At 49.4% G+C, this 14,130-nt stretch overlaps 1 protein-coding gene across 6 annotated transcripts in view; it reads left to right on the forward strand.

Moving 5' to 3' along the window:
• The first annotated feature begins 3,126 nt into the window (after positions 1 to 3,126).
• Positions 3,127 to 14,130, forward strand: part of LOC122908796 (LIM domain containing preferred translocation partner in lipoma) — a 673,192-nt gene continuing 662,188 nt past the window's right edge. For 5 of the 6 annotated variants that reach the window (XM_044251972.1, XM_044251981.1, XM_044251976.1 and 2 more), the window contains exon 1: positions 3,127 to 3,242. The gene's annotated coding sequence lies outside the window, so the exon portion shown is untranslated. Of the gene's footprint in view, positions 3,243 to 3,419; positions 3,436 to 14,130 lie in introns of those variants that run through there. The other variant, XM_044251974.1, reaches the window with a different exon arrangement.

Genomic DNA, 14,130 nt, shown 5'->3' on the forward strand with positions numbered 1-14,130 from the left:
TGGGGTGGGGGCAGCGGTGCGGGTGTGTGTGTGTGTGTGTGTGTGTGTGTGTGTGTGTGTGTGTCTCAGCTTCCCCATGGACTAGCTCTGTGTTAAGAGCAAGCTACATAACCTCCTTGGGCTTTACTTTTCTCATGGGCACAGGGCAAAATAGAGAAAAATAATACTGTTGACCTTAGAAAGTTTTTGCGAGGTTAAATAAAATGTAAAAATCTTCAGAATACTGCTTTGCTTCTCCCACGCACAGGGAGGAGACTGCCAGGAGCTACACAGAGGCCTTTGGGTAAGGGGCTGTAGCAGATGGAAGGGATTGGTGGGGCCACAGCCTGCCTTCCTGAAAGTTTTGTGTGCCATCCCTGGAACAGGGACAATACTTTTATAGGTCTTCAGACCACCAGTGTGCAATCCTCAGATCACATGACCTCTGCCATACCTGAAATCCTGTGTCCTTTAGTCTCTGAGTGGGTAATCCTGTATTTCTCTGGCATGGAGTCTGCAAATTTGCACAGTGTTTCCTGCTTTCTTAAGCCCCTGAACACAGCAAGTGTGTGCGTGTGTGTTGTGTGTGTGTATGTAATGGGCATATTGAGAAAAGTGAGAATACAAAAGAAACCAGATCAGCAAATGAGAATGAGGCTTTTGACTTGGGTTTGCACTGATGACTACACCACATGCCCTTGACTTGATGAGTTTGCTTCTTATACTCCTGGTGAGTGTCTCATGAGTTGAAATGATCTTTCCTGATTCACTTCTAATGCTTGTGCTAACAACATGCCCATCTGAGCAATTCCTCAGTATTTCAGAAGAAACTTAATGATCTTCCCCAACACACCCATACAACAGTTTCAACGTAATTAGCAGCATTTCTGGATCCAACACAGCACTCTTATAATGTGTATGATGGAGGAAATGAATAACTCTAATTATACCTTATTAAATCTTATTAATACTCATTAGAACCCTATTATTCTTTATAAGTGGCTTACTAGGGAAAAGAAAAAAAGAAATGCTGGTCAAGTCCCGCTATATCGGATGGGGACTGGGTGAACCCATTTTTACTTTGAGTGATACCAGGGTTTTCTTGTACTAAACATTAGCATTGAGAATATGGGTTTGCTGAAATGTTGAAGATAGACTAAGTGAATTGTATTGTAATGGGATCTGATCTCTTGAAAGTCCCAGGACAAAATCTCTTTTAAGAGCTCATATTTCCCTCAGGGACCTGGGATCAAGACCCGCATCGGGCTCTCTGTTCAGCGGGGAGCCTGCTTCCCTCCCTCTCTGCCTACTTGTGGTCTCTCTCTGTCAAATAAATAAATAAAATCTTTAAAAAAAACCAAGAGCTCATATTTCCTATTTCAAACCATATTAGTTGCAAAAAAAAATGGTTCATGATTGCATGGCATAGGTACTCTTTACCTTATTTCTGCTATTTTTAATTTTTGCAGGTGTAGATGGGAAATCTAGAGGAAGAGAGATTAAGTAATTGGAACTTTGCACAAAGAAGGTGCCCAAGAAATGGAAAGTGCAATATGCTGTGTTTCTACATTCACTTCTTTAATTCTTGGTCAAAAAAAAATCCCTCCAAATCCAAGAAGAACCAAGTTCCAGAAGTTTCAAGAATAGGTACTCTCAACATCCATGAATGGGAATTAGGGTATGCTGGCAGTCAGGGCCTCCTTATTGGGTGGAACCCAATATCCCCAATATCCTGTCTGGCCCCAAACCACAGGATTAGTCACATGACCTGGATGAGAGGAGGTGAGTTCACATGCTAGCTCAGTCATTTATTTTGTGTTGGGGCAAATCATTTTACCTGTTTTTTTTTATCCTCAGATTACTAAAGAGGGACTACAATTTGTTCCACCCAACACAAAGACCTAATAAACCTGTGAAAAAGCACTTTCATGATATGCTGAGGTGAGGGATGGTTATTTTACGTACCAGGAGGCCAGAAACAAAGAAACAAAGTCCACAGCCTTGGAGTGCCTTCCAGGCACTAGCTGCTGAACATTACAACCTCTTAACAAAGTAAATGGTGGTTTTCATGGTTGCTTCTATTTACAAATGTCAGAGGGAAAAAAATACGACTCAAACCTTCCAAGAACAGGCTTGCCTCTATTCAAACCAGTTCACCCAGTTCACAGATTCCCTCCTCCACTTTTTTTTTTTTTTTTTTTTTGAAAATATAAGCTCACAGCAAGCTTTCTGGGCTTCCAGGACAAGGCTGGGAAGTAAATGCTAACCTGCAGGGGTTCCTCTGAGTACAGGACAGAGGAAGCTGACCGGAAGCAACTGATTGTCACTGCTACTCAGGGCTGTCAATCAGAAACTTCCAGGAACTGACTCAGGGACCAGGAGAAGTTGGCAAACTCTTACAGGGTGGTACGCGTTGTCCAGGGACACATAGCCTGTTTCATGGCTCAGTGGGACGAAGGGAGTCAGGACCCTGCCTGGCAGCGGGGGACAGGGCTGGGAGTCTAAGCATCCCGGTCCCGCGCTTGAATCTGTGTTGTGTATGACCCTGGGCAAGTCATTTCTCTTTCCAGGCTTCAGTTTTCTCCTGTGTGAAGTGGTCTTGGCCCTCTCTGCCATCCAGTAGGTTCTGAGTGTTGCTGGGACGCCAGGGCGAGGCTCAGGAGCAAGATTTCAGAAGGGAATTCCATGGCAGGATCTCTTCTGCTGAATTGGCGCTTCCATAGTAGACACGGTCCCCTCATTTTTTCAGCAGCCCCTCCACTCAGCCGCTTCCTCCTTCTACGTCTGCTTCCTCCTCCTCCAGTGCAGGCATAGCCTCCACACCTCCCTCATTCCCTTCCTCCTTTGCAAGCTCCCTGCATCCCCGCGTCTCCTCCTCTTCCTCCCAGGAAGTAACATGCCCTCCGCGCGCCCACCTTCTGGCCCAGCCGCAGCCCCAGCGGGCGCCCCCTCCCCCGCCTGGCGAGCGCAGCGCGGCGGCCCCGCGGGCACACGCTTTCCCATACCTTACATGGACAAATGCGTGCAGGCAAAGTCAGGAATTCAGGCCCCTGACGTCAGCCTCCAGCTCTCAGGGCACCGCACGGGAGCCCGAGGGGAGGGGGTGGGGACGGTGGGGAGGAAGGAGGGGGAAAGGCACCAACCAGCAGCCGCTCCAGTCCTGCCGAAGTTTCACTTTTTGTCTGTGGGTCCGCTCCCGGACCCGCGCGAGCTTTCCCGGGATAAGTAGCGCTAGCGAGCAGGGGAGAGCCGAGCGCTGCAAGGTAAGGGCTGGCTGCACGGCCCGGGGCGCGGGGCGCGGGGCGCGGTGCGGGGCGCGGGGCCGGGCCTGTCCGGGGCCGGGGACAATGGGAGGGGGAGTGCCCGGGCACCTCCTCCTTCGCCTCTGCCTCCGCCTCCAGCCGCCGCCGCCGCCGCCGCCGCCGCCGCCGCTGCCCCGGCTGCCTCCTCCCCGAGGTATTGTTGCAAATCCTCCTTCCTTCCCCCCCACCCTCCGCTCGCGGGCGCCTCGGGAACCCCCGGCCCTCCCCGGGCGCAAGCGCTCCGGGGAGGCAGGAGCGCGGGGCGCAGGGCGCGGAGCGCGCGCCCAGCCCCGGCCCCAGGGCCCGCGGTGCGGAAGTGCCGGCCGCGGCGCAATCACGGGGTGCACGCATGGGGGAGGGGGACCCCGAGTTTTCGGGAAGCGCGGACCTGGGGCTGGGCGGGGTTGGCGCCCTTCCCTGAGCGCCCCCTGCCCGGGCTATTCAGGGCGTCCAGGGGGCGGGGCCACACCCAGCAGCTTGGAGCTTTCGCGGAATCTCAGTTGTCACAGCGGAAAGGGCCTAGGAACCTAGTAATTCGAGTCCCCCCATTTTACAGTCGGCTCAGTTGAGGCCCAGGGAGAAGGAGGGCCTCCCCGGAGTCACTCTCTGGAGGCCGAGCCAAACTGACATAGATGGTTCCCAACTCCTGGTTCTTTTTCTCCAAGCATTTCTCCAGCACCCATTGTGTGCCACGTTCTGTGCTGGGTGTGCGAGCTCAGAGAGGGTGTTGGGGCCCAGTCCCTTCCCTCAGGGAGCGCACAGTCAACCGTGGCACCCAAGCTGACCGGAGATAAAGTGCGGTGTGCGGCGAGGGGTGGGGCGGGGAGGGGGTAGGCATGGGTAAAGTTCAGGCGCTTAAGGAAGGGAGTTTGATTTTCCCATTTGGAGGGGCCGCGCTTGGTCAAGGCTTTGAAGAATAGGGGGTTTCCTGAAGCCAGCCAGGGACAGGAAGGCCATTTGTGCAGGGGTGGGGGTGGGGGATGCAGAGCAGAGAAGGCTAAATAAAATACAGAGAGTGGAGACGAAATTCTAAATGTGATTGTTGGGGGCTTAGGGTTGGATGGAGGGGGTGCATGAGATGAGATAGAGTGGAATTGTGCCTGAGTACTCTACAGAGCGACGCCTTTGGGATTAAGGAGTACTCTGGGAACTGAAAGGGCTCTCTGGTTTCCCTCCCCCTCCCAGGAATTCACTGCCTTCCTGCCTTCAACCCAGAATGTAAAAATGTAGGGTCATCCCTGAGCTACTTTCCTAATACCATACTCACTTAACTTTGTTTCCAATACCCTTTTCTAAATTGTCTCCCAATGAAACTCATTCTCACTAAGGTGTTAGTGACTTAATGGCTTACCTTTCCCAGCACTTGTGCCTTTTCAGAAAGTGTCCTAACAGTAGGAGGGAAAGCAGCTAACTGCTCCCCACCCCCAATTCCTTACTGTCCCTCACGCTTACAGGTAGGCTTACAGGTAGGAAAACAAATGTAGAGGCTCATAGGAGGTGGGGGCTATTTCTGGAGCCTACAGTGAGTAATGGTGGATGGTAGGGGGCCTAGAACTTGAAATAGGGTTCTCCACTCCACAACCAGCCTGCCTGCCTGCCTTCCTTCCTTCCTGGTTCCTGTCTGCTCCAGGCGTCAGTTAAAAGGAAGAGAGTGTATCTTACATTTAATCTTTGCAAGGCAGCCCCCCATCCATAACACCAGGCTTTTAGAATTTAGAATGTGGACTCTAGACGGGAGATGAGTAGTTGGGGTTAGCTGTCTGGTTGAGGATACAGGCCTGGGCCCTTTGGATCATGCATTCACCCAGGCTCCAGCTCCTTGTAAGCAGTGGGTGGGCCTAGAGTTGGTTTTGGGGACGGTTGGAGGGAGGAGAAGCTGAGTTGCTGAGCTGTTTACTATGGCTGGGACTGAGTAGGACTCTGTGGTGACATATTCTGGTGGAGAAGTCACTGTTCTGGGAAGGTAGGCAGTTCTAGGCAGTGATTGGTAGAGAGGAGCCTTCATTATGAGGGGGGTTTGGAGATGACTTGAAGTCCTCTTTTGAGGGTTTTGATCAGGCTGGGACATGATTGAGAGGTGGAGGAACTGGCATGGGGAGGCCTCCTGCTGCCCAGTTCCAGCAAAAGAGGCAATAATTTGGCCTAAGAGTATTCTCAGTGGGTGTTCGTTCATTCATTTACTTGGCATATATTACCAAGTACCTATTATGGGCCGTTGGCAAATATGAAAAATTTGTAGCAGGTCTCTATATTTTACTGAGACAAATAAATTTTATTTCATCAATTCTAAAACACACTTCACATTTTAGTATGACTGAAATTGGGTTCTCTTATAATCACAGATATGTCATGGCTGAGCAGTTTTTCATTCTAAGTTGATAATGGTACATCTTAACAGCTGATGGTTAGATTTGATAAAATTTGTTCATTATACCCTTTATGAATGTGCAGGGCTCTGCACTTGAGGAAACAGTTTCCCATCAGATAGTCCATTTGGATATCAAACAGTCCCCTGAGAATGGGGCCTGATGATACTATCATCAGCATGTGAACCTTTGCCCAAGGTCACAGTGCTAATTAGAGATGTGCTCAAAATTACAGCCTAGAACTTTGATCTTGGTGTTAATATGTGACTTGACTTCACTGTAAGCCTGGCACCGGTTAATTGGGAACAAGGAAGAGTCCGGTTGGATTTGATTTCAGAGCTATGGCTTAAGATGCTGGGATAATGATGGGTTTTTGGTCAAGACAGAAGAGGCCTGGTGACCTGGTAAAAGCAGGGGATGGAACATACAGCTAATCTGTACACAGAAAGGAGAAGAGCAGTGTGTGAGGTGCACAAGTTTTGCAATTGGGTGGCCCTGGGAGTACAAAGATAAGGGGACACCACCCCTGTCCTCCTTGAGGAGCCCAAGTGTGCGTGTATGTGTGTGTGTGCACACGCATGTGTGCACGTGTGTGTGTGTATGTGTCTGTATGCTATTATAAGGGTATGTTTTGGCTGTTCTGCACTGAGGAGGGTAGACTTCAGGCGAACAACCACAGAGGGAGTGGTGTCTGAAGGGAATCTTTAGGGCTGAGTGGGACTTGCCTATGTGGAAGAAGGACAGGTAAGATACGGGTGCGTGTGTGTGTGTGTGTGTTAGGCATTCGCTGCCATAGGGAAGGTTTACGCATGAGGCTGTGTTTGGAACAAGCAGTGTGAAGGGGGCTGTGGGAAATAGAGATTTAAATTTAAATTTAATTTGCAAAGTAGATTCAAATTTATCTTGTAGGCTAAAGGGTCAGTACTTGCTTCTCTAGAGACTGACTTGAGAATGCGCTGGGGGTTCTAGAAGAGTCCCTGGAATTAGGTATTTGGATGGTAACACAGGAAGCACAGTAATGCATTTAGTAACTGAGTGAACCTGAAACGTTGACCCTGGTCAGTAATAGGAGTCCTAGCGCAGTGTGTGTATTGGTGGGTGGGTGTTGGTGGGGACTTTTCCTGGAACATGGCGTTGGAAGGTTGCACTTTGCTGGAAGAAACCCAGGTGAGGAGGGAGGAGGTAAAGCTGTGTTGCGGGTAGGTGGGAACCTGCTATTTGGGTGGAAATCTGGGGGCTCGAAGGTATGTATGAGCTAGAGGTGAGGCAAGGGAACGGAAGTGTGTTAACGGGAACCTGGTCCACACTATCTGTATGTGTGGTGTGAATGGCTGGCATGTTTTTTGCGGGTCACAGAAATGAGACAGAATACTGACATACTGACGAGGACTTAACTACTCTTCACTGTCTGTGAATAGGGTGGGTGAGTGGCAGGAGACTTAATGGGATTCATGCCTGGCAACAGGTGGACGTTTCTCTTTTTATCATTTTTTCTTAATAACAGTAGTAAAAATATATATATATAACAATATGTAATAATATAACAATAATTTTGACAGTTTTCTGAGTGCTTCCCGGGTGCTTATGTAATTCTCATACTGGTTGATTAAAGGAGGCTTTATGATTTTTGGTCTTATTTTGCAGATGAGAAGATCAGTTTTTGGTTAAGTAAAGTCACACAACTACTAGTGACATGGCTAAGTTTCCAGCCTTTTCCTGATCTATAGCTTCTTCACTATTCTCTGTATCCACAGAATGGATTAAAAAAACATCACGTCAGTGGTGTTTTTCAGTGTTCTTCCTTGGAATTTATTTCAGTTCATAGGCACGGGGCTGGGTGGGATCAGAGTTGAAGGTTTGAGTACCAGAACAGACTACTTACTTCTGCATGTTGCTGCCCAGCCCCTTCCCTCTCAAGATACTACCACTTCCTCTACCCACTGGGTGTCTTCTCTGCTCAAACCTAGCCAGACAGAAGACAGAACAGAGCCTCTCTGGCAAACCATCTGCACCTTCCCCCACATCTTCCCTCCTCGGCCCTCTATAGTTATAAGGCTTTGATGTATAGAGAGAGGCAGTTGGGGCAATAGGATCACTCAAGTAGGGAAATGAGGGAGGGTCTTGATCCCTGTCCTTGCCCTTGACCTGTGGCTCCTCCTGTGATGCTGAGTGTCCTCTGTACTTGAGCTGAATAAACTACTGTTCGATCCTGCCTGCCCTTCCTCTGGCCACGCACACTCCTTCCTGCAAGAAGGCTTTCTGGCTCAGCACTTAGGTTCTTCCTGTGGCCCACCTGCCTCAGGTGTATCGTTTGCATTTCACTGAATCAGAGATAAAGGCATTTTCAGGTGAGGAAACAGACTCAGCACTCAGCATGCTCAGAATGGCACTCAGCAAAGTAAACAGGACCTTGCCTATCTCATCTTTGAATCTCTCTTGGTCTCTGGTGCTCTGAAGATGTTCAGAACTATTTGTTCAGCGAATGAACAGCATTTACTGACACAATAGAGGCACCTGTCACGACCTGACTTTATATATTTGCTAATCTTTGTCCCCCCTCCACTTTAAAATAAGCTTCTGGAGGATTGCAGAAATGCCTGCTTTGTTAATGGCCATATCCCCAGGCCCAGAAGAGTGCCTGTCACATGGTAGGCGCTTGGGAAGCACTGGTTTGATGAAGAAAGGGATTGATGTAATTCACTGCAACTACACGGGAGCAGTAATGGGAGGAGAGGGACTTTGATTCACTTGGAAGCTTGGGCCCTTGGAGACCCAGGACTGGATGGAGGACCAGCTAGGCTGTGGCCTGCCCAGGCTTCATTGGCATTGGGTAGTCTCACTATCAGGGTGAAGACTAGGGCCTGTCAGCATGGGAGGGGGGTCTCTCAGCATGCCATCCGAAGGCTGAGTGCATTTCCAGCTGCTCTTTCACTTTTCCTTCCACAGCCAGGTGGTCCTAAAACCCTTGAACCTTCCTCCATTTTCTCAATCCGTGCATTTGCCTGTGCCGTTCTCTCTGCCTGGAGTTCCAGGCTGGCCAGAGTCTCTACCTGTTATAAACCTATGGCCCTTTATTATTTATTTATTTATTTAAAAATATTTTATTTATTTATTTGACTGAGAGAGAGAGATCACAAGTGGGCAGAGAGGCAGGCGGGAGTGGGTGGGACGACTCCCTGCTGAGCAGAGAGCCCAATGCGGGGCTCCATCCCAGGACCCTGAGATCAAGGCAGGGGCTTAACCCACTGAGCTACCCAGGGGCCCCAACCTATGGCCCTTTAAATTCAAGGCCCAAGCCCACCTTGTGCCATGAAGCTATTCGTAGACTCCTTGCCCTCTTGTCTCCCCCACCCCCCATGTATGGGTGCTCACATACACCTCAGTCTCTTGTGTTCAGTGCAGCCCAGGGGTGCAGTGACATTAACATGTGCCAGACAGAAATGCTGGGTACTGGCTGACAAAGAGAACCAAGGCTGGGTCTCCGCAGCTCTTTATTCCAGTGTAGGAGAGAGACTAAAATAGACCAAGGTAAGGAAGGCCCTACTAGAGCGATGCACACAGGGCTGATGGGAGCTCTAAGAAAGGAGTGACCCACCACCTGGAAGAACAGGACAATGCTCATGGAGAAGACATTGGGTTGGGGTTTTGAAGAGTGAGTAGGAGTGCGTATGGTGGACAGAGATGGTAGAGTTTTCCAGATAGATGGACCTTGAGATCTACATATTGTCCCGAGGGCTTAAAGTGTTTGGTGAATGGCAGTATGTGTGCAGAGCTTATGGTGAAAGATGGGGCTGGATCTAGAGGGTTAGGTGGGAAAGGGCAGGCAGGAGGACTAAGGATGATGGCATCCTTAGTAGGGGGACAGTGGGGCTTTTGTTACTTACCAAGCAAAGAAGGGTTTTGGTGGGTCTGTGCTTCAGAGAGCAGAGTGGTAGCAGGTCAGGTGCAAAGGGAGGGAGCCCCTTTAGGGGACGACTGGTCCGTTCCAGGGGGCCTGCACCAGCCTGGCAGAGAAGGGAGGGACAGATGGGTTCCAGGAGCTATTTGCTGTTAGAAGCAGATCAGGCAGCTAAGTTCCTACTCTTGTCCTTGTAAATATTTGCCAGGTTATCAGCCTTAGCTGGAAAATACTTTTATGTGACCAAAGTGTATGGGCAGTGGAAGAAACTTTGAGAAGGCAGCCAGTTCCTGCCCGAGAAGTGTGGGCTGGGCCCTGATCGCTAGAGCGACTGGATCCCTCTTTGGACAGGTGAAGAAGCCGAGGCCCTGGGAAAGGGACACACTGCATTGTCACATCCTTGTCCGCTGAGCTCGAGTTGGGCCACAGCCCGTACTCCCAGGCCAGGCTAGATCGCTTTCAAAGGTGGAGATTTTTTGGTTTTATTTTGTTTTGTTGTATTTTTATAAGTTTTGTTTTATTTCAAAGGTGTTTTACCTCTGATTCTGCTGAGCCTGGCCTGACACATTCTTTCTCTGTCCAACCTCCCCCCTCCTACCCCCCACCCCCACCACCTCCCATCCCCCCATCCCCCACCTCCAGGGATTTGCTTTGGAGAATTTGGGAGGGAATATAACTTGGAGATCGCTGTTCCTGGGCTTGAACCTTGTACTTTGCACTTGGAAACAAAGTGATCAAGAGGATTCAGTTTGAGTCTGTGCGAGGGGATTGATTTCTTTTACTGCCACTTATGTCCTTTTCTTTTCTTTCTTTCTTCTTCTTCTTCTTTTTTTTTTTTTTCAAGAACCAAGGTTCTGACTGCAGGATCACTTTAAGGCTCCTTGCCTGTGAGAGCCCCTCAGCCCCACCCCTAGTCATCATCCCCTTTCAATTTTCGTTATTTTGTTTGCATAAAGGTTTTGGGGCTGCCAGTATTGGGTCCATTACAGGGTGGATCCTCTTGTTTTTTCCTTCTCTGTTAAACCCACCCTTTACAACCCATCTCACAGAGCCCATTAGAATTGCATTGCCTTTGTAGCACTTTTTATGGGGCCGATGCATTTTCCAATCACTTAGAGCTCCCGACTGCAATCCGAGAGATGGGTTAGAAGGATTAGTCATATCTATAGAGTGTGGGAAAGAGCTGGGGTGAAGCACCTTTCGATGGGGTGCTCCATTTTATCTGGCAGAATGAGATCAGACTCCCATCTCCAAAGCTCTGGTCCTGCTCCTTGGCTTTCACAGGTAAGCATGAGAAATTGACATTGATAGGTGAGCCCTTCCTTAGCAGTCCCTATACACAGGCAAGAGACTCTTAGTAGTATTTCACTGTGTGCTCATTCCTGTTCGCTGCCTGTGTGTGTAATTCTGGAAGGCAGTTGAGAATCGGGTCGGAGACCCCAAACCCTGAAGGTCTGGCCTATCATTTTGGCAGTACCATCGCCAAACTTTCTGGTGTATGAAGAGCAGAGACCTGCGTTTGAGCCCCCCGCTGGCGCTGTGGTCTTAAAGCCAGTTCTGGAACATCCCTGAGCTTCAGTTACCTTCAAATATCACAGTACGTTTGTAAGAACCAGAGGAATTTCCCTAACAGTGCTTTAGAAACTGTAATGCAGTGGGTGTTGGGGCAGTTTCTGGGCTGAGCATGGGGTCTAGCACACGGTGAAAGTCCCTTGCCCTCCCGGTGGAGGTGGAATAGACCCAGACAGCTGTTCCACGTTCGAATGGTAGCTGCACCGCCTACTGGAGGGTGCTCCCAGCGGTGGTCACATGCGCGGACTTACTCATTTTCCGATATCTTATCGATGGGGGCATCGCTGTGGAGAACAGGGTACCCTGCGAAGTGGGCTGGTTGCCCCCGACAGCCACGGTGCTTCCAGGCTAAGCAGTGGTCCTTCGTCTCTTGTAACTGTCCCACTCTCTCCTGGGATTTGTTCGTGTGGTGTCTGTGCCTCGCAGCCCTGCAGGGTTGGCCTCTGTCACAGTAATTGCTTGTGTCGTGGCCTCGCTTCAAAAGCCCCCTGTGGTTAAAATGGAAGGCTGGTATGGAGGGGTGCTTCTAGTCCTCTCTCCGAAGCTTGTGTGGGAACCTTTCGAGGCGTAGGTCCGTGAGAGGGTCAGGACAGGGTGGGGTGACTTAGTGACCTTCAAGGAGTGTGTTTTGGCCTTGTTCCACCCCCAGTATAGGCACTGTTCCTGCCATAGTCATTGTTAACATTCTTTCATCACTCAGCCCTTTAACGGGCAGATCAGCCACCGCATCCAAGGGCTTTGGGAGGTAGCGGGCCCGACCCCCTTAGAAGATGGCTCTGGGTGCATGTAGTGTGAGGTTTTTGGCATCTTTAGAAGCCCACTTGGTGGATGTTAAGGAATTCCTGTCCTTACCATGAGCCTCCGTTTTCTGGTCTGTAAAGGTGACGCAACAGCCATATTTGGCTAACAAGTAGAAGGACCCCACTCTCTGGTTTGCCCAGCACAGCCCTGGCTTATGTCCGTGTACCACTGCAAGGTGACCCCTTTTATTCCCAAAGGTGTTCTGATCTGGAGGATCCGTGGTATGTGTGGTTGCCCCACTTGTAGGTGAGTTTCGAGGGAGGTCATGTAAGAAGTGAGCATAAGGCTAAGCCTCCTGTCATCATGACTCAACAGACACCCACTGTTTTTGTTAGAGGAGATGTTATGTGCTCAAGAAACATTGGTCCAGTGACCTTCTTTTGTAAGGTAAAGTTTGAGGATGTCAGAAGAGGTTGTCAAGATTGTCGGCATGTAGGGTTGGTCAGGGTTGATGAAAACGTGCTCCTGCCTGTAAGAATGTAAGAAGGTGCCCGTGGGAGAGTGGTAGAGTAGGGGACACACGGGGTGTACAAGTGCATGGGAATGGGTGTGGGAGTTTGTTGGAGGGCTGGGTCTTAGGTTAGACACTGGAGGACAGGAAGACTCAGTTCAGCATGCAGTGGGGCAGTTGAAATTGCTGTTGCTATTATATCTAAAGAAATAGGATGGATTCTCTGTAGGTGTACTCGAACTGGGTTTTTGAATCATTTATTTTCCCTTCATTGGCCTGTCTTGATAATGATCTCAAGGATCACTGTGGAAGCCCAATGCAGTACTGAATTCTGTGCCAAGAAGTCACCAGAGTAACCTGCCTTATTCTTCCTAATGAGTTTCCACTGAATATGGTTCTTACTCAGTTCCCAGGAAGCAAAATAAAACTTAGTTGGCACCTGGAGCTCTTGTCTTGTTTGGTATGAAAACGAACCATTTGCAAGAAATGCAGCAGGGAGTGGCCACCCACAAGGCAGGGTGTGGGGGCCCTGACCTGTGGGAAAGGCAAACCAAAGGGACCTGGAGGTTAAGGAGTGCCTTTTCTTAGAATGAGGTGAAAGGTAAGTCAGCTTTCCAAATGTCTGGTCATTTCTAACCTGGAAATCTCTTTTCTTGGCCAGCCTTGCAGCTTTACTTGAGGAATCCTAGGGTTCCAGTAACGACAGTGGGGCAGGACCTTAAAGATACATTTGCCCATTGATAGGATGCACCTGTACTCCTTCATTTCACCCCATGTGCTGAATGTACCTGTGAATGAATGAGTGAAATTCTAGTGTGGGTTCTGGGGATGGAAAAATGCATGCCAGAGGTATCTGGTGGCTCATTTGGATGGTGACTAACTCTAGGGACCAGGGAGAAACTTCACAGATGAAAAGACTGTCACTTAAGTGGGCTTTGAGGGATGAGTGGGAACTTGGTGGGCAAGAAGAGCAGAGGGTATTTAAGTAAGGTCTCTGCCACATAATGTGGCAGAGACGCAGAGGTGAGAAAGTGCTCAGTGCCTTGGAAAATTGGGGTCACTGGAGATGAACTGCATCACACAGAGGCCAGAGCAGTGAGGGTGAAGAGGTGTGGTGGGGCTGAAATTGAGAAAGGTCTTGATTGCTAAGGAGATGAGGCTGGGCTATGAAAGAGATATCTGTGTTTTAGGAAGATCATTGGTTATGGTGTGTGGGCTGGGCGGGTGGGTCCTAGGCAACATGTACTGTAATAGGCCAGGCAAAAACCAAAGGGAAGCTGAGTTAGGGTAGAGGCCATGGACATGGTGGATGTTTCACAGGTTAAAGAGAGGTCACTTAATCTCGTTTGAACAAGAGGAAACCCAGACCCTGAGCAGGTGAGACATGCAAAGTCCAATGGCCCGTGTTCCATCATAACCTCCAGGTGATCCCATCCTCGCTCAGTGTCTGTAGAAGGGTGACAGAGTGCATGGCTGTGGAGGTAGCTGTTTGTCAAGGGGGAAGATCTCTATCCCTTTTTATCTTTTCAGAATTTCATGAAGTCTCTTAATTCTGAATATAATTGGTTCTTTCTAGAGTTACTGAATCTCTAATCATTGGAGATATTCAAGCAGTGGCTGATTGGAATGGTAGTGAGAATTCAGGTATTGATTGAAGTTTTGATGTAGAATGTTTTTGAGGTCTGCCAACCCTGACTTCTTTTTCTTCCCTCCCTCCCTTTCCCCCTCCCTCCCTTCCTCCCTTTCCTTCTTCCTCCCTCC

Source organism: Neovison vison, chromosome 6, assembly GCF_020171115.1.
Source record: "Neovison vison isolate M4711 chromosome 6, ASM_NN_V1, whole genome shotgun sequence".
In the NCBI taxonomy this organism is placed as follows: domain Eukaryota; kingdom Metazoa; phylum Chordata; class Mammalia; order Carnivora; family Mustelidae; genus Neogale; species Neogale vison.